At 44.6% G+C, this 20,711-nt stretch overlaps 1 protein-coding gene across 1 annotated transcript in view; it reads left to right on the forward strand.

Moving 5' to 3' along the window:
* The window catches only part of LOC146182554 (terminal uridylyltransferase 7-like), a 257,608-nt gene that overhangs the window by 49,918 nt on the left and 186,979 nt on the right, over positions 1 to 20,711 (forward strand). The window lies entirely within an intron of this gene.

Here is a 20,711-nt window from a genome sequence, read left to right on the forward strand (position 1 = left end):
GACTGTGGGTATGGGTAGTCCGTGCAGGCAGACTTTTATCTCTACTTTGTCTTGCGTTTTCCTTCTCACTGCTAGTAGTTCAGACTTATGTTGTGAGCATTTCAGCCCAATCTGGTTAGTGTATGACTGGACTACATTCACTGCTTCTTGAAGCGTTTCCTCTATGTGAGCGTCCGAACCTTTTGCTACCTACAAGGTGTCATCGTCAGTATATAGGGAGTGTTGAAGATCTTGGATTTCTTCAAGTTTGGGAGGCAGACCTATCATTGCTAGGTTGAACAAGAAGGGAGAGAGGACTGATCCTTGCGGGGTTCCTCTGTCTCCTATTGCTATTTTGTCCGATGCAAGTCCTGCGATACTTAGCTCTGCCCGCAGTCCTTCCCGAGAGAAAGGAAGGAATGTAATTAAAGGTTTTGTTTCCTGCGTTTATGTTGGCGAGGGTTTGGAGAATGGCTTCATGAGAGACATTGTCGAAGGCTTTTTCCAGATCCAAGGCAAAAATCGCTTTGGTTCCGGTTTTGTTAGGGGGATCTATCACTTCTGCATGCAACTGAAGCATTACGTCCTGAGTAGAGAGTTGAGTTTTGAAGCCAATCATTGAGCTGGGCAGAAGGTCATTCTCTTCTGCGTAGTTCTAAAGCCTATTTAGAATAACATGTTCCATAAGTTTGCCTAAGCACGACGTAAGAGAGATGGGCCTTAAGTTCTCTATGCTTAGTTTCTTTTTGTGTTTAGGAATAAAGACAACCTTCACGTGTTTCCACATCTGCGAAAGTTCACCTTTGTTCCAATATTCATTCATTAAGTCGTTAATAGCTGAGAGGTAGTATGTAAATGGCGAATTGCGGCCCAAATTTCCGCTTCCGCGATCTCTCTGTCGAAGTCTTCATTAGGAACCCCTTTGTACTCATAGGTAGCATTGGGGTTGGTACCGGTATTGAGATATCTGCTTCGGAGTTCGCTTAGCAGATCTGCATCTGTACTTGGGTATTCTTATATGATTTGATTCATAATAGCATAATAATAACATATTAGCAGCGAAATGGCTGAACACAATCACTATAATATTTGACTTTTGCTGTGCCTTGGTTGTATAGTCCTTCCCCCTAGCAATAGCAACACACTTTCACCACTAGTGCAGTCGTCGGCACGTCCACAATGCTGAAGAGGTGTGCTGCGGAGCGAACAAAGTGAAATTTTGTCTGGGCTGCTCTATTAGTGGTAAAGTGTAGCTGTCAGTGCAAGTAGTATGCCTATGCACCTTCAGTATAGCGCCATCATTGTTCCTAGAATTGGGCCCCTGCTCAAAAATTTCACTTTCTTTGTGCGACAGGTTGGTGTTCGAGCACTCCGGGCAGACTTGCTGACGTCTGTACATCAGTCTGTACATCAAAAGTTGCTGGTTTACCTCGTGCCCCCCACAGTACCAACCTTGTGCCATTGAATTTCTAGCTGCTTCCTAGAATAAAAAAATCATCAACTGCTGTTCACTGATAGTTTAGTCAACAGATGCACCAGTCACAGTTAGCGTGCTGCCACCAGTGAAAACTGAATCAAAATGTGTGAAGTAGGACTGAGCTCATTTCTAAGCGTTATTTTAAATGTAAATTCTTTCAGTTCCATCATGTAATGAGTTACAGGACAAAAAGCAAAACGTTTTTTAATGCACACTGTATTAGGAACAAAAGTGTTCCTGTGACACAAACAGCCAGTGGTTAATAAAGCCATTCGGAGCTGCCTAGCTGTGTCATCGTGCGGAAGAGCTAGACTTTTTTCTATGGCTACAGTGGAGAATATGATGGGCTTTCGAGTTTTTCCTCCTCAGCTAATTATATCTCTCATTTTTTTTGTTTACACCTTAGTGAGTTTACGTCCTACGAGAACTGCAGATTGCAAACTTTTTTATGGCTGCAACGTGCAACAACAATGGCTTTGCAAAATGTGTACATTTCTCACACCTTACAAAAGTTTAAACACCTAATCTTTTCGGCACAATGAAAAACATACTTCTAAGGTAATCATTCCATGAAATTTTTGTTAGAAATGCTGTAGAAAAGTTTTTACCAAGAATATTTTCATCAGTTGATGTTACTGATGTCTTTTGTTTGTATGAAGAAGCTGGAAACCATGATAAATGAGCAGAATGTCAATCACAGGCGGGCAAAAAGGATGTATTGAAAGCTAATATAAAAAGAAAGCTCTGCTGCCAGACATTCATTTTTTTTGACGGAAGAGAATAATATATATATGAGTTCCCGCACCCAGCCGTTATGGCACTTTGACAAACGCCTAAGTCTATGCAAGCATTAAATGACCGTGGTCGCCATTGCAGCCAAGAAATGCAAAACATTGTGGTTCCACAGAGTGACAGAAGCTAGACGCACTTCACTGGCGAAGTGAAGGGAGCATTTATAATCAGCAGAGTGATGGCCAAAGAGTGCATAAACTAAAATAGAACATGAACACTCGTGAAAGAAAAAGAAAAAATCATGTGCACTCTAATACTTCACCGAGATGTGGCCATATGGTGGGATGCACCGGTAACGGCAAGGTTTCACAGCAATGTAACACTCTAGCTCATTTGATAAGATTTTCAGTGATAAATAAATCCTTTTGCTTCCTGTACTGCTGTCCTCAATTGCAAGGCAAGAGCTTGCCATTTCCATCATAATTTATGACACATTTTGGTCTGTTAGTCTCTTGAATGTGAATGTGAAGAAACCACCTACACATATTTCCGCCACTTTGTGATTCTGCCAAAAACAAATTCCGATAAATGAAGATTACAATCAGTTCGCCACTGCGTTTAAGATAGTTAGTGTATAGTGAGAACTCAGTATTTTTCTGTATTCCTACCCAAGCATGCTTCGTGAATGTGCGGACAAACCCAATCATTATCCGAAAATTATCTGCATCAACTCAGCTGCGTTTTCAACTGTTGAGGACAGTATAAAAAAAAAATTCGGAGTGAGAAAAGCATAACAGAGAGATTGCTGGCAACACTCCCAGACTTTCCACATTAGGTGTACTGTAGATGCAAGATGTGTAGTGCTGAATAACCCTATAATTCGTCTCTTGTGCTTGATTGTACAAGTGCAAAACTAAAGGAAGTGCGAGTTGCTTTAAGGTCACTCATAAGGCAAAGCCACTTGCCTATGTCACAAGGAACCCATCACAGAAAGAGCACAATACAGGAGCCTCGAGGCACAACATACACTGACACGTGACCAAGAGAAGATGGTTTGTACTTATCGTGTTAATACAGTTCTTTACAGCTTTTGCTTAACAAAACTTTTCAGAGTTGTATATAATTCCTCATTAAAAACTACCTAGCACTAGTTCTAAGGAAAGTTCACACTTTTACAGCCATCTTCTACAAAATATAACTTGCCAGTACAATAATCTCAAAGCAGTGCACAAAACAGCTTTTGATAACTGCATCTCCTGAATGCAATTTCAGCGATTTCAGAGAAAGTTGCAAATTCCCTGCAGTATACCTTTAACAGTGGCTCTGGCTAGAACCCTTTGGTGCTCCTAGAGGAGGACTAAAGGGTTTTGGTACAGCTGCTACTCTCACCACTCAATCGCATTCCAAGTGGCACTTGTGGTATTAGACCTATTGCCGCATTGGTTGGGGGTGACCCTTGTGAGCAATCTCAATATTCGGCTATGCACAACCGAATTAGTACACTCGGACGAACAAGGTTTAACAGCCACTGCTGTAGCTTTGGATCTCTCTATTTACATATAGTTGCCGTCTCTCCTACTTCCACCGTAATCTTTCAGGTAAAAAACGATTAAAGTAATAATTTTCCATTGAATATCCTGTGAAACAACAATAATAAAAATTTCCATATGCTTTACTTGATTTCAATCACTTTTGGCTTTTTTCATATGCATGTCGTCACGAGCCATTCATTTTGCTACACTTGTCTGTGCACGAAAGGAATAAAGTTGTTATAAAACTGCTGCATGGAAACCACAACAAAGAAGGAACAAATAGATGAAAGCAAAGCTGCATACATTTTTGTGATAATGAAGGAACTAGTTCAGCTCAATTAAAGGAACAATGAAAAGGTATTTGCTGTGGCTAGAAAAGGTGCACTAACGATTAGTATTTCATCACTCATTTCCACGACACAAATTTTTAAGCTGGTTTTACTAACACAGATGGAGGTAAAAAATAATGCCCCTCCTTTCCCTTCAACTCGACACATGCCGATGAGAAAAGTAAAGAAAATGTCACAACCATTCCCCACTGTGGCCCATTTTGCCTGCATCATTTGGTCCCAGATGGCCAAGTTTATGTCAGTAGGGGGCAGCTAAGAGTAGGCCGTGAGATGATGTCCAAATAGACTGCGAAAAGCAATTTTGAGAAATTTGTAAATTAAAGGGGGTATGCAGAGACATTTAAAATTTGACTTGAATACCAACAAAAAAAATCCTAGAAGTGTACTGCATTACAATGACAATAATTACCTTTATAGGTTCCTTTTAGCATATTTCCTCAAAAATAAAAAAAAAATCAAACCTTAAAAAAAACGCAAGAAAAGAGAAAAAAACTGGAAGACATCAGCCCTAATGCGATAGTTTTAATGGCTTCCCCTGCAGATCCTCATTACTTTACAACTCGCTGAATCACCAATTCCTGAATTTGTGACACTATCATCCCACACCTACTCATTAGCTTATACTCGTGAGCCAGCACATTACGTGAAACACCAACAGCCATAGCTAAAAAGACCTGCTTCAACCAAGAACGTGCCTGCATGGCATAGGAGTAATGTGCTTGACTCGTTATCTGTTTCATGCCTGTTTAGTACGGATGAATTACTCAAGCAGTTTCTAAATGGGCATAACAGGTTCAACTAGTCTAGGCTACACAGGTGTGGGCCTGCTGTGTTGCAGCTAGAGAAGAGATGCCATGTAACGTCAGTTGTCTGCTCTGTGTGAGGAGGGAGACAATGGCTGCCAACCACTCTACTCGGCGCACGGCACTCGGTTGGGGCTCCCAGCTGGCTGCTCCGATCGATGAGGATACGATGCATCGGTGTTGTAGCTTGCGCTATCAATGGGAGATTCTTGTTACAGTATAGAAGGCTTCCGGTGAGTCCGATTCTCATTTCCCCCTCCATCTCAAAGAAGCTGCTTGAGTCAGGAGTTCCAAGTCGGCCATGTCTTGTGGCTTCGTGGCGACAGACAACCTGCTGACCAGTCAGTGCACGGCTTCTCACCTGCCAACTGCTACCTGCCAGAGGCATGCCCGTGATTTTTCGCTCCAATATTGCTGCTGTTGCTGGATTTTCTGGAAAACGAAGTCTTTAAGCTATCATATCAAAACAATGCCGCAGAAGCTAAATGCTACTTGGGCTCGAGGCAAGGCTGGCATTATGCAAAAAGGAACAGGGGCCGAATACATTGTAGGCTGAAGACCTCAGGAGCGAAGGACGAGACAGCTGATAAGGATCTAGACTAGAACAGACCAGCCAACTGTGGTTTCAAGTGCCACTGCCAGCCGGCGTCCTTTTTCATTTTTCCAGCGGCCATGCTTTGGCCGCAGTCTTTGCGCAGCCAGGGGAAGGCGCTACACCATGAAACTGTTTGATTTGGAACTGGCTCGCTTTGCCGCAATGTCATTTTGACATTGGCATAGGTGAGCAAACATTTTGGTAGGACAAAAAGGCAACAGCAGCCAATCGGCCATCGAGCGAGCTTTATTCTGCACTCACGAGAAGGTACCACTCAACTGAATTCGCGTGGGAACCCTGTAAAACTTTTAAAATTTAAAATTCAATTTTAAAAACAAAATTTTTGCAGTGTTTTGCAGAAAATTTGCTGTCAGCGTTATGGAATGTGTCAGCATCATGAGCGAAAAATCACATGCCATTGCCAGAAAAAAATATGCATCTCAGTGCAAAAAACACAGGAAGAAGAAAGGAGACAGACGCAGGGCAAATGCTTCAAAGGATGCAGGACGAAGCGTTCATCCTGCGCCTGTCTCCTTCCTTCATCCTGTGTTTTTGTACCCGCAGTCATCATACCAATACCAACTAGCCCGTCTTTCCACTTTAACTTTGTCAGAAAGTAGTTGGCAGCTGTCATGGCCGGGCGCTTACTGGGTATCAGGTTGTCTTTATGGCAGAAGACTATACGGCATGGCCACTTTGGCAAGTGCTGCAAACTCAGACTTTGCCTTTGAGATAAGAGGGTGAGATCGGAATCCAGCCCTCCAAGACCCTTGGATCTTGAGTAGGACACACTGCTTCTAGGCCCAGGTAGGACAAAGGTCTCTCCCATATTTCTCGAATTAACCAGGGCCTGCACTAGTTGAATCCACTTGACCCCTGCAAATGTCTTGGCTTCATCAGTCCACTTAAGGGCAACGCTTGGCATCCGTTGGAAAAAGAAATTGTTACCTTTGCAAGCGGAAAGGACTATTCCAGTTAATGCAAAAAGGAAATGACCCCGAACTAAACATTGTCTCCGTTATGTCAGGCCCGCTGTAATGTTAATACTGTGTGGAAGTGGTGCTGTTGAACACAAGTGTGATGTGAGTGGTGCCCTAGGAGACCTAGCATATCATTGAAAAATGGGGGTAAATGTGCGTCAGTGCTTGAGAAAGTAGGTTTTGACATGTGGCAAACGCAACGACAATCAGGAAAATTTGTGAAGCATTTAACACAGCCCAGAAAGGCATTTTCATAGGTCCTTTATGACTATCATTCAGCAGGAAAGAATTCATGTTCATTGCGGGCACAGGCAAGCAAAAGAATGAAGCAGATGGACATGCTCAGAGGTATCGTCACACCCCTCACAAAGCTTCAAGAATTGCTTGATTAAGCTAGTACAGTCACAGTCTATAAAGTTGTCCTACCTGGTTGAAGCTGATAAACATGCTGAGCTGATGAGTGCTTCAATGGTAATATTCTAATGCAAGAAGTTCACGGAGGTGGTCTTTCTGAGCACTCAAGTCAGATTTCAAAGCTTTGCAGATAATGTTTAAAAAGTGCTCCTGGCAACTGCTCGCAATCAAATAAGGTGACGCCTCTCGTGCGCTCACTCTTCAATGATGTTATTGGGGTCTGCTGGGTGCACAAAATAACTGGACACTCCCAGGTGATGCAGGCAGGCAGGCGGGATAGGGCATGGTGGCATGCGCTGAGTTGATGGGGACAAGAGTAATTTTTTGCACCGATACGATCAGTGCTAATGCAGGTAGCTTGAAAATGTTTGCATTGCAGAGGTACTGATTGCTTGCACGCGTTTTCTAGTTTTAATAAATGGCTTTTCGTGGGCCCTTTCAGTAACAATTCTACAGCAATTATGTGCGAGACGAGACACTATTTAACAAACACAGTTCCACTGTAAAGATATGAATGTAGCCTATACCATGTTTTGTCATAACTCACTAGGCACGTCAAGGTGTTAAATCATTTGCATGAAATGTCAACCACGATATTGCACATGAAAGAACTGAACAATTGACTGCTACAAACTTGGCTTGACACTGCATTTAATCTTTGTTTCATCAAGATTTCTGATAACAGGAAACTTTTTATGAGGCAGTTTGAGTCTAGAATCAATGTGTACCTGTTAGCAAGGTATGACTAATTGTACTGGTGTTATAAAATGCTTTGGAAGCAATAACGGGCACACAATGCATGCTCATAACTGGGAGGTGAAAGAAGTTTGCTCGTGAGAACTTTATGCAAAACTGTGCAAAATATGAGCGCTCGTTACATTTGTGCAGTTGTGGAAGATGGTGGCTTAATTATTTCTTCCTTGTCCTTACATTTCACGCAATTACCTTTGAATCAAGATTGCTGAATAATTGAGCTATAATTCAGTTTGCAGCATGAAGTTCATACTTACCTAGAGAGCATGTACTATGGTTGCATTATCTAGCTCTCTTATTTTGCGCATTTTGAAATGCAGCTTTTGAAAGTTTTCACAAAGCCATGGCAGCACTCGCGCATCGTCAGAGTATCACCAACGAAACAGCCGCAGGCATCTGCAAAAAAGCTGCAGTACGCTAGTCGTTTTAGGACAGCAGGCCCCGTCTCAAATATTAGGTTGTTTACAGCCTTGCCAGAGACGTGTGCTTCGGAATAAGCCCTGAGCTGCGTTCTAGCTACAACACCCGTATGGAGTCCTAAACGAAGGGTCATCTTTTAGTTATCACTGCATGGAACACACCGCGCCTACGCTGCTCGTCGTCCTCGGGTCTCCGTCCGCTGGTCCGAACCATGATCCACTGCCGAAGTTTACAACGTTCCTGATGATGAAAGCTCTATGGCTCCACTTTGATGACGTCTGAATTCAAAACCACCGTGTACAAGTTTCTTCCCGTGCTGCACCACAATGCGCCATGCTGCTAATGTCGCTGTGGTTGCGTTGTGTTGCTAACTTGCTACGCTGCTACCTATTGACTGCCTGACTACTGCTACTGTTCACATACAATCATGTGCCTTTAGACACATTACAAATTATTTTGTTTACTCGTCATAACACAAAATACAATATAATTCACTACTTTGCGAGCATGTTTTGGAACAGTTAAATGTGGCTATATTTGACACATTTTGTTTTTTCTCTTGTGTCATTGATGTTATTTTGCAAGATGGCTGCGCCCAGTATAGGGGTATAGCGAGCTCGCTATCTCCTCAGAATATCTCAGAGGTTTGTTTTGCTCCTCCCGGTTTGCAAAGCATTTCTTTTGAAATTAACCTTAAACGAGTGTGGAAACAGTTGCGCTGCAAGTTCACATTTTTTTCCCAGCAATAGTGCTGAAGCGATGTTGGTTTTCTGATGACCACTTCAGGCACCGTCTGCTTCCACATTAAGCCGGATTTTAAACTATTGGCTTTCGTGAATTGTCTTGTGCTTACGGAAATGCACTACAGATATTTATGTTCTGAATGTATGCGGTTTTCACGGACGCGGTCCGCTGTTACCATAGGGTGTCTACGGCTGTTGCCGCATGTGTTGCCCGCAATTACTTGGCTCTGGCTAGTAGCATAATGTTGATCCGAGTTTTAAAGCGTCTGCCTGTCTGGTTTGACTGCACTGGCGCTAGATCCATATAGTTCTTTGGTGGTGCCACGAAATGTGCGTCATTAATTGAAGTTTCTACTGTTATACTTGTACTACTGCTTCGAGATTTGAGCGCTCATGCTTCAAACTGTTCGATTGAGACTTGTGCTGTTGGGCAAGTTGGTTCGACTTCAAGGCCAAAATGGACAACACACACGACTCAATTTCGTCGTTGCCTTGGCGTTGGTTGCCTAAATCATTATTTTTTATCCTTTACTCTGTAAGCGGTCACACATCGATGATAAGTATTTTTGTGGGGGTTTGGTATGTCGTTGCTATATTTATTTGTAGCTGTGGGGCCGACCAGTTGTAACTTACTGCCTCCCCCATTAGATATCCACTGCAAGGCAGTACAAACTACAATCGAAACATGCAAATTCTAGCTTTGTAAAACATATGTACACTTGGTTAGCAAGCCTGGCTTTTTGCTTGGTGGTAATAGAGTGTTTTTGTAAATAGATGAAGAGCTGCAAAGTGGTTCGCTCTCCCTAAGCCAGGGAAGCCACATTTTGGTCAAAGTGTTTTTTTTTTTTTTTTCTTTAGAAATAGCAATACAGCATACCCTACATACATACACCAGAGCAGATGCATGCAACTTTTTTTTTTAACCAAATTATAACAGCTCGTGCGTGCTGTTCAGATGCCATTGCCGTGCAGTAAACAAATTGAAGGAAATTGCCTGTCTTTGTTGAAATTGTGTGTTCTTGTGTTTTTCACCGGTACATTAGAAAATCAATAGTGCTTCAATCAGTTTGACTTCTGCTGTGTAATTTAAGACGTTATAAAGTCCTTGTTAAATTTAATACTGGAGTGCTCTGCCAGTAGTCATCTTAAATATTGTGGTTATCCAATCCTTTCATGCCACAACAAAAAGGAAACATACTAAATGTATATGCAGCATGAATGAAGACGAGAGTTCGGTTGCTAAGAAAGGGGACAGCTGGACAACTGCCATAATGTGGGTACAGAACTCTTCAGACTTGAGTTGCAGGTAGGATATGGCCTACAAAGCACAGTTCAAGGAAGGATGCTGACAATTGTTTGTTGCTGCTAGGTTAAATGTACCTTTTTGGCCCAGAAACCATAGACCCCAGAGTTCATAACATTTTCACAACCATTTCAAGCTTATTGGTTCCATCAAAACCTATGGTACCTACCAGGCTGTTTGATAACACACATCCACAAGCTTTTGTCTGTAGAGGGTGCTAGGAAGCTGCTAACAGATATGGCCTACAAAGCACAGTTAAAGGAAGGATACTGACAAATGTTCATTGCTGCTAGGTTAAATGTACCTTTTTGCTCCAGAAACTGTAGTCACCCGAGTACAAAGTGCATGAATGCATATTCATGTGACAGCCCCACGATGCCTTCCTTGTTCACTTCTGTAAGGGATGCAATAGAGAGTAGCGGCACAGTTGATTTCAGAACTCCTCAGGTGTGTCAATTAGTAATTTTATGAAGCTGGTATAATTTCATCTCAGTGTGACGTTTGTATCTTTTGATAACAGCTTTTACCGACAAAGACGAAGGATTTGCATGAGATCCTGCGTAGCCTCTGTGCTAACATTTTTTTAGCCTTTAATGACCGCACCCTAGAACTCAGTTTGACTGAGAAGGAAGTACTAAACGTTTTCAGTTATGTTGATGATTTTCTAACAGTTATTAAAGAACAGAAAGATTTGACCTACACAGATGCTGTAAGCCCAGTTTTAGCCAACTTTCAAGAAGAGGGGCAGGGATTGTGTTTTACCCGTGAACTCCCTTTGCGAGGATATTTTCAGTTTAAGTATAGATTTAAGTACTACCTTGGGCGAGCATCATGTGTGTTGGCAATACTCGCCTCGACCACGGAAGGAACTGCTGCCTTATTCCTCGGCTCATTCAAAGACTGAAACGCGCTATTGCTAACCTCTGCCTTGGGTCTGCTCTTGTGAAGTCGTGTGAACATACTATGCAGGCGAGCTTTGAAAAGCAAGTGGATTGATTTGCTATGGCGGGGTTCCCAAGCTCGGTAATCACTGGTGATGCTGAAGCCTTCCTAAGGAAAACCAAAACGTGTAATGTTCAAAAAGTCGTGCGAGACAAGAAAGTCAAGCGTGAAACCAGAAGTGGTACCCTATGTTCACAGGGTTCCGCACAATGTGAAAAAGGTTCCACGAAAGCTTGCACAATTATGCGCGCGCATTGCGAGCAATGAAAAGGAGGGCGCTTGCAGCAAAAAACATGGCAAGCAGTACGTGAAGTGCTGCATAGTAGTAGTATATGAGATACCACTGGCCTGCGGAAAAGCCCCAATCGAGGCGCCGTGTGAATGACCGTGCAGCTGAGCATACACTATCACAAAAAGAACCAGGAGGTGCACATCTTTCAGAGCATTGTGCAAATTGCTTCATGTGCAACCGAGCGGCAAAACATGCACCGGGGGAAAAAATATGCGTGCACTGAAAGATATGTGAACCACAGCTTCATGAGATAAAGATTCTGGGCAGAAGTAGAGATTTGAAGGCACGCGAGGTCTTGGAGGCGTTTCACATAAGAAAGAGAGGGAAAGCGTGTGAGTGGTACATCGGTTCACCTTTTCAAGACTGAGATGACATATCTTGAACGGTTTGTTTAATGTGTCGTGTTGTTGTTCATGCGCATGCCTTAAAATTTCTATATATTTGCTGCCTTGGCAGTGAATAAAGGCCAGATGAATTTAGCGCTCGTCCTGCGTCATTCTCTCTTGTGTCACTTCTTAGAACTATTATTTTCAGTCTCAAACAGTATGCACTATTTAGCCCAAACTGACATTCTTCTAAACCATTTAATCATGTTGGCTATAGGGGCCATATGTGACAGAAAATATATTTAGAAAGCTGTGTATTCATAAGTCACTGAGAACAAAATATATCAAAAAGGCTGCGTTAATCATATCTGGTTCACTTTTCATACCCTTCTACTTTAAGATGACAGACATGGAGTACGACTGAAATCGACAATATGCAGGGGTTGTCTGCCAACTTGAGCATCACAAGAATTTTGCACCTTTTTTCCAGCTTTACAGGACACAATAACAGATTTTTTTGCAGATAGTGACAGTGTAGGGCAGTATTGTTTATGCATCCAGAAATTACGACACCAGAGCTTAATGGTTTTTGCTTGGTGCATCTGAAGAAATGAAGCAGGAATAAGTTCTTAACAGAGGTCCATATTTTAAAGCAATGAAATTGCTCATGGATGTTTTTCTCAATGTGAAAAATACAAGTTTATGTTAATGAAGCAATGAAACTGAATTGAAAATGAAAAATAAGTTATGTATAAACAAAGAAGGAGGGTAAAAAAAGTAGGAAAGGAGAAGCTCGGAAGCACTTCACATTTTCCACTGTGGCCATGGAAAAAGTCTGGCTCTTCTGAACGATGACACCGGCTAGGCAGTCTCCATCAACCTTAGCCTCAGACCATTTGTGCCAAGTGAACACCTTACTGCAACATTTCTAACTAAATACCACTATTGATGATACGTCTATGGAAAAGTTTCGCTTCTCGTCTTGCAACTCATTACATGATGGAGCTGAAATATGTTCCGCTTATAATAAAGTTGGCTATGAGCTTCTCACACTTTTTGACAGTTTTCACTGGTGCAGTATGCTACTGTGAATGGTACAGGCGCCCAAATCTTTAATGGCGTGTGCGAGCGGCGACTTTTCTGTGCGTCAGCGCCATATGACGGAGCGAAGTTGGAAACAGGATGAGGCTAAGCGCATGCTCACAAAGCACGCTCAGCTGGACGGAACAGCCTGGCAGACGACGCATCCAGCTGGGCGTGCTTTGTGAGCATGCGCTTAGCCTCATCCTGTTTCCAACTTCGCTCTGTCATAGGGCGCTGACGCACAGAAAAGTCGCCGCTCGCGCACGCCAGTTAAAGATTTGGGCGCCTGTACATCTGGGCACTCTATTGATGTGCACTCCACTGGTGTCTTATTCATCACATGCAGTGTTTATTCCCTTCAAATTTAATTTATCCTAAGAGTGGCACAAGGTTGCCGCTGCAAGGTGCTTGATGCAAACCAGCAACTTTCACTTGATGTACTAGTGGTGAAAGTGTGTTGCTATTGCTAGGTGGAAGGACTATACAACCAAGGCACAGCAGAAGCCAAATATTATAGTGATTGTGGATAATCCTGCCAGAATTCTAGTTCATCGGGACAGTTTGTCCATATCGTAACAGTAGCAACTAGTGGCTGCATGGGCAGCAAGAGTGCAGATATGCTGCAAAGGTTAAAACATGCCAATGATAGTACCTTTTTTGCTTCATGCACATTGGCTACAAATGAATTACTTCTTCTCTATTCCTCTATGTGAAAACAGTCACTGACTTTGTTTCATGCATTCTGTCTCGCTTAACTGATCAGTATAGACATATACCTTCACCGGACATGGCACTTTGGGCTGGTGGCAGAGAGAAATGGATTAATATATTGTAGCAACAAATTGTCATCACTTACTTTGCAAAAAAAGAAACTTGCTTGTAGAAGTTGAACCCCTTATACCACACCAAAAGAGCAACAAAAAGCTGTTTAGTAACCATGCAAATTAACGAAACAAAACTCGCGAGTGCAGTCAGAGGCAGCAGATGGCGACGGGGCATAACGCAAACAAGATTGTTCTGAAATGTGCCACATGGCTGTCATTTATCGAAAAAGTAGCATACAAAAACAATGTTTCATACTGTAAAGGTCACTTCCTCTGATGATAATGCGGGCGATCTCCAAATTTTGGAATTGGTTTCCAAGATCAAATAAAAAAGGGCGTGCATGTCCTTCATGAAAGCGGACGAGTAACGAATTTCGTGCTTTACACATAACCAAACTTCAATCACAGCCGTTTCATTTAGAGCTTGCAGAAGCCGCACATTACTGTCAGAAGAACAAAACACGTCATCCCGAAAGCAGCCAAATGCATTTGGTCTCCGCACTTTCATTTCATTGTAGCCTTGCGAAATTCACAAATCACTCTCACTGCATGCACGGCGGAACGTGTCTGCACGCAGTAGAGGCGGTCAGAAAGCACAGCTGCGGACGGTTTGCTTTTTTTTAAATGCAGGTCTTTTCTTCACCGGAGGGCGTAAGTAATACAGTCGTACCTTAGTGGGGATCTTGCCGAAATACAAGGCTTGGGTTACCTCATAAAATAGATCGCATTTCGGGGCCGATTTGCATGTAAGCGGTATGTAACAAACCTGCGTCTGAGCCACGAAGGGCTTCGTGGAGCGGCCTTGCGCCAGCGATTGAATCAATGCACAAATCGCATTTAGTTCATCCGGGGCGGTGCAAGACAAGATGACTAGCCTCATGCGGTCTTTGGAGAAAACTCGCGGCACAAGTATAGCACAAGAGCGCGCACACACATCCACGCAACAACGCGCATCGCGCACTGCCGCTGCTGCCACCACAACACGGGTGCCGAGAAGGTGTTGGCCGAGGCCCACGGGTCGCTAGCGTGGAATGGGGGTGTTGGCCGCAGCTCGTAACAGCCAGCCGACGGCCTCTTCTCCCTCTCCATCTTCGTTTTCCCCCTCGCGCCGCATCCGTTTGTTGGGATCGGATATACGCAGCCGGGAGCGCCCATTCGTGCGGCTGTATGATGGCCTGGTGTCCATGTCACTCAAGAAAGCGGCAGCTACTTTTCAAAAAGCGCTTTAATCCAATGTGCAAGGAATGTGAATCGTCAAATATGCGATTCGTATATAATTGTCATTTCCTAAGATACACAGTTTTGTTCCCAAGCAAAAGTGTTCCCAATGCGAGTTGTAATTTTAAAGCGCGAAGAAAAGCAAGGAAAAAAATAGAAAGACCCTACTAAGAACGCATTTGTTTTTCCCGAAAAGAGCCAAATCTGGGCACCGAATTAGGTGAAGTTCAGCTGCAACTTTTAGTTTGCTCAAAGATCTTCAAAGCTGTCACTTATAGCCTTCCAATGTGTTGCTGTGGATAAAAAAAAAAAAATAAAACTGCATTTTGCTTTCTTTGCGCCAAGGTGCATTTGGCTCTTTTCGAAACAGAAAAGAAACCTCTTAATTGGTTTCAAGATAGCTTCTATTCATTGCAGCGGACAGTGCCGTTAAGATTAGACAAATACCTTGAGCTTTGCTATTTTGTTTTTTATCCAGTTGCACTCTCTCTCTCTCTCTCTCTCTCTAAAAAAAAGCATGTTGAACTTTGACACGCCGGGAGGCTTATTAGACACCTGTAGTAGCCGTATGACATGTTCACGTACTTCTGTTACAGTGTTCACACGCCATGGACCGCCACTACTTATATGCACTTAGTCGGTTAACAACCACCAGCTGCTGTTTTCGACATGGAAAAAAATGTTGTCAAAATCAAAGGCTTTGCTGTTTCTTAAGCATAGAAATTATTTGTACAACGCTCGAAGAAAGAATGGGGAAGAAAAGGCTATTTTCCTCCTTTTCGCATAACCCAGTTGCGCCCTTCACAAAAAGAAAGAAGAAGGAAACGCCCACAAGCTCGTCGCCAAGACACCCCCTAAAAACCATTAACGTCTGGGGGGGGGGGGGGGGGGGCGGTAGGGCGCTGACCCCTGCTTTCCGGCTTTTTCGACTGCCGACAAGAAGGGTGGGGTGAGAGGGGATTGTGAGCAGGGGGAGCCGACACACGGGGAAACACACGCGTGGCACTTACTTCACGGGATTTCGGAATTGCGGGGAGATGACCCGTTGCCTCCGACACGCGGAAACCGCCACACGGGGAAGCGTGCTACACCAAAACTTACTAGCAGGCTCACAGCGTTACCAATCAAGACACAGGATAGTACATATCCCACACATTGGGATGCAAAATCAGCTCATGGTCTAGCTCTGTCGGCAGTTCGGAATTTTCATCCCTGTTCTCTTCCAGTGCCTGCGACCCTGCTGCCTGCGAATTATCCACGTCACCCTCGGCAGTGCTGCTGGGTTGAATATCACCGTCTTCAGCATTTTTCGGCGGTAAATGTTGAGCATGTGTCAGAATGCCGTGAACGATTTCGGGACCTATTGAGCTTGTTGCGCTCTGCGTGCATCGATTCTTTCCTGTTCTGAATCACTTTGAGGGGCCCTTTCTTGAGCGCTTCAGTCTGTTCGCATGCAAAGTGAAAGTTGGGTGCCTCCCTTCACAGCTCCGAACACGAAATGTTACGGGGCCTAGCTTTTCCACGATGCGGAAGGGGCCTTTCCATTTTAGCGCCAGTTTATGTGACAGCCCCCTTTCACTGTGCTCAACTTTGAGCAAGACCCGATCTCCTGCCATGAACTCTGCTCTGCTTAATGTCATATCTCGCTTTCCGTACCGTGGAGGTGGAAGCCAAAGCTTTCTTTGCCATCTCGTGAGATAGCTGCAGTCGCAACGCCAGCTGTGTCCGATAATCGTCCATGACGGAGTACTATGGGACCCCCACATTCCTCAAATGCCTCTTGCGGCATGTCTGGGTCTCGGCCATACATTAGGAAAAACGGCGTCTCATGAGTACTCTCGTGGACGGCGGTGTTGTATGCGAAAATTACATACGGGATCCACAAATCCCAGTCTCTCTGGTCGCGTGCACAACATGGAGAGCAGCTGCTTAAGAGTCTGGTTCAGCCGTTCTATTTCCTCATTATATTCTGAGTGGTATGCTGTTGTTTTCAGCTTTTTAACCTTTAGAAGCTGACACACTTCTGTCATAACCTTGGAAGTGAAATTGCTCCCATGGTCAGTCAGCAGCTGTTTGGGCACACCGTGGCGCAAAACGACTCTCTCAACAAAGCTCCTCGTCACTGTTGGCGCCTTCTAGTCAATCATTGGAATGGCTTCGGCGAATCTTGACAGATGATCGCAGAATACTAGCACGTACTTGTTCCCATTACTGGTTGTTGGTAAGGGTCTGATAACATCCATGGCCGTTCTCTCAAAAGGTGCGCTCAATTCTCTAAACTCCTGAAGCGGAGCGCGTTTCCTGTTTTTCGGTGTTTTTCGTAACTGGTAGGATTCGCACTGAGCGCAGTACTCGGCAATCGAATTTTTCATTTCTGGCCAGAAATAGAAATACTTCCATTGAATTTTCTGTCTCATTTTCTTGGCCCCGAAATGACCGGAGTATGGTGCGTCATGGTATGCACGTAACACATCTCTACCCAGGCTGCGCGGTACAATGTATCTTTCTCTGGTAGCCGCGCCTGGCCTTTGCGTCGGGTACGGGCACACCTTTAAGAGCAAGCCAGATGCGCTCAATGCGTATCCCCTTGAATACTCCGGGTAGTCTGCTAGTTTATCCCTGAATTCTTGAAGTTTCGCATTCTTCTGCTGCTCCTGTTTCAGCTTTTCTTTATCAATAATTGGAATAAAAGCTGTGGTCCTAACTTCAGAGACTAGTTCCGAGCGCACCCGACTCAAGGCATCTGCGTTTGCGTGCACTTTTCCCGCTCTATGCTCTATTTCAAAGTCATAGACTTGAAGCTGAAGGTTCCAGCGTGCCAGTCGCGAGCTAGGATCTCTGGTCACTTAAGCGGTTGGCAGTCTGTCACTATATTAAACTTGCGACCATACAAGTAACAGCGAAAGTGGCGAACCGCCCATACAACAGCCAAGCATTCTTTTTCTGTAGCCTTATTTAGCTGACGACTTGGGGAAGCCACCGGATGTTCATTTTGTTCTAACCTTTGCGACAGGACTGCTCCAACCGTGCTCTGTGACGCATCGGTTTGAAGGATAAACTTCCTTCCTAAAGTCAGGGTACTTGAGTATTGGCGCTTCAACGAGCTTTCTTTTCAGATTCTCGAAAGCAGCTTGCGTCTCGGCCGTCCATTCGAAATGTGTGTGCTTTGCTGTTAGCAATGTCAGTGGCTTAGCCATTTGCGCAAAGTTTACGATGTGACGTCGATAATACCCTACTAAGCCCAGAAACTCCCGCACCTGTCTGACACCGCTTGGGTTGGGAAAGCGGAGAACCGCCTCAACTTTCTCCTCATCTGGTTGCACGCCGTTGGCAGACACTACATGCCCGAGGTACTTTACTTTCGCCTTCAAAAATTGGCACTTTCTCGGCTTCAACTTCAGCCCGGCGCCTTTCAGTCTTCCTCAGCACTGCCTCAATATTTATCATATGCTGCTCGATCGTAGAGATATAGATGATTATGTCATCCATGTACACGTGACATGCGTGGCCAGTCAACCCCTCGAGCACAACGTCGGCGGTTCGCTGCCAGACAGCAGGACTGTTTACTAATACCACGGACATTATCGTCCATTGATAATGACCACTGGTCGTGTTAAACGCCGTTTTTTATTTTCTTATCAGAAGGATCCATCTCGATTTGCCAGAAGCCAGAGGCAAAGTCCACAACCGAGAAGTACTTGGCCGATCCCAACTGTGACAAGGTCTCTTGGATATCTGGCAGTGGATACGGGTCCACTCTGGTGACACTGTTTAGCTTCCTGTAGGTAGTCAACTACAAAACGGAATGACCTATCTGGCTTTTCAACCAGTAGTGCAGGCGAACCCCACGGGGAGTTAGAATGTTCTATGATTCCGGCTTTCAGCATATCCTGCACTTGCTTGGCCATCTCCTCGCGCTGCGCATACGGAATGCGGTAGGCCCTCTGATACACAGGAGATGCGCCCCGTGTGTCTATGTGGTGTTTGAGTGCCCCACATTGCCGGAGGTCAAAGTTGCCTCGAGAAAACACTTCAGTGTATGCCTTGACTACCTTCCTCAGTTGGGCCAACTCCTCCTCAGGTATGCGAGACATATCAAAGAGAGACGTGATCTCATCATCTGTCAATGCCTGGCAATGATCTGTGACCGCAAGCACTTTTTCGTCTTTTGGTTCCTCCACAGATGTAGTCGGCGGGAGAAGCGCAATTTCCAGGTAGCGAGACAGATAATCGACCAGCACCAAACAGTGGCGATTGTTGACAACACGCGTCAATACGAACTCTCTCCCATGCGAAATTCGGAGTAGCAGTGGGCATCAACGGCTCTGAATTCTGAGCAGCACATCGCGCGCAAGCTTCACAGTCTTTCACCTGCTGCGCAAGTTGTTCGCTAAGGCCTGGCCGCCAAACCAACTCTTTAGCCAATGCTCGACTTCTAGAAATGCCTTGATGCCTGTCGTGCAACTTTTCTAGCACTTCTTTTCTGAGGGACTCGGTTTTTCTGGCCAGCCTTGGCGACACAACAATCGGAGGGCTTTGCAAACTGCATCGGTTTCTTGAGCCCTTTCTCACCCTTTTCAAAAAAAAAAAAATATCTCCGGTTTCAAGTCCCTCAGTGCATGATTTTGCACAGGAAGAAACTTCAGACACAGTCAATTGCCCGGCTATTCGCTTGTCTCCAGTGGTTGGCACTCGCGAAAGAGCGTCCACAGTGACCAAGTGTTTTCCCGGAACATATTACCTCAAAATGATAGCGCATGAGCCGTAATCTGAACCGCTGAATTCTTGGCGGGACCATATCAACGGGCATTTTTCCTAGCAAGGAAACCATTATGGTCCGTTTCGAAGAGTACGGCCAGACCTCCGAGGCATCGAATCTTTCGGCAGTCTAAGTCAGGGCTAACGCCTCCTTTTCTATTTGCGCCAGCACATGCTCCTCAGTTTTCGTGAGGGAACGCGAGGCGAACGCTACCGGACGTCGCTCACCGTTACGTTGCGTTTGGGAAAGGACTGAGCCCAGGCCACAAGACGAAGCGTCTGCCTAAAGAATTGTGGGAAGGCGAGGGTACAAAGCCATGCATTTTGCGGAGCAGATGAGATTTCACACTTTCGAAGACAGCGTTCTGTGCTGGGTCCCATATCCAGACCCTATTTGCAAAAGCTCGCGCAAAGGAGCGATAGTATGAGCAAGGTGCGGCAAGAATATGCGCCTCAAATGGTTTGCCATGCCCAGAACGCTGCGTAATTCCTCTGCATTGCTCGGTGGCTTCATTTCTTTCACAACATTTACCTTAGCTGGATCGGGTTGTACGCCTTCCTCACTTAGAATATGACCCCCCAAAATAAGCCTTTTAACACCGAAGAGACACTTGAAATTTGTTTAACGTTACATTGGAGTCTGCCAACCTGGTCAATACGTTAGCAAGTCTATAGAATCATGTTGCTGGTTGTTTCCAAAGACTAAAATATTATTCATTACGTTAACGACTCCAGGCATGTCTGCCAGGATTTCGGACATTCTTTTCTGGAAATACTCAGGCGCTGAAGTAATTCCGAAAGATAACCTAGTGAAACAGTACCGCCCGAATGGAGTAATGAATGTAGTAAATTTTTCCGAAGCCTTGTTTCGGCGCACAGTGATAGAAACCGGAGTTTGCGTCCAGTAACCCACAGCTTGATCCACTGTGGGGAGGATGAACGTCTCTCGAAGAGTGCGCTTATTCAGTTGACTGTAAGGTATACACAGATCCTGACATCCACACTCGGCTTTACCACTGGTACTATGCTGGCACACCACTCCGTAGGCCCGTCACACTTACGAATAACGCCAATTTGCACCATTTTCTCGAGTTCAAGGCGGACGCGCTCCCCGAGGTGCAGTTATAGCATACGGAACCGCGCGTCTGGGCGAAGCCGTATCCGATACTCTCCTGGCATGGCGCTGT

This window comes from Amblyomma maculatum, chromosome 8 (assembly GCF_055883805.1).
Source record: "Amblyomma maculatum isolate TAMU_Amacu chromosome 8, ASM5588380v1, whole genome shotgun sequence".
Taxonomy (NCBI): Eukaryota; Metazoa; Arthropoda; class Arachnida; order Ixodida; family Ixodidae; genus Amblyomma; species Amblyomma maculatum.